Source organism: Cicer arietinum, chromosome 3, assembly GCF_000331145.2.
Source record: "Cicer arietinum cultivar CDC Frontier isolate Library 1 chromosome 3, Cicar.CDCFrontier_v2.0, whole genome shotgun sequence".
NCBI classification, from domain to species: Eukaryota; Viridiplantae; Streptophyta; class Magnoliopsida; order Fabales; family Fabaceae; genus Cicer; species Cicer arietinum.
Genome location: NC_021162.2, coordinates 6,347,986 through 6,348,387, shown reverse-complemented (window position 1 = coordinate 6,348,387; position 402 = coordinate 6,347,986).

Sequence of the window (402 nt, the reverse complement as noted above, 5' to 3'; positions counted from 1 at the left end):
TGATGGTAGGGTAAAACTAAGTTTTTCAAGAACTTCTAGTGCCAGGTACTCTGATGCTAGTTCCTCCAGACCACCTCCAATCACACAATTGCCTCAAAAATTAGAAAACTTTACAAAACCACGTTTTTCATGTTCCAGCATACCAAATGCTTCCTTTCAAAATGTAGACTATTCCACAAATATACCTCACCAAATTTACACAGCACCTCAACACACTAAGAAGCAACAAAACACTTCTCCACCTACTTCGCCGTCTTTTTCTGCTATAACTGAAAATGTTGTTAATGAATTAAACGTCATAGAAAAGGCATTTGAAGTTGATAAAACTATTCTCCATAATTATTTTTATGCTTCCAAAAATACAGATAAGAGAACATGGTTCTTCAAAAACTTTCTGAAACA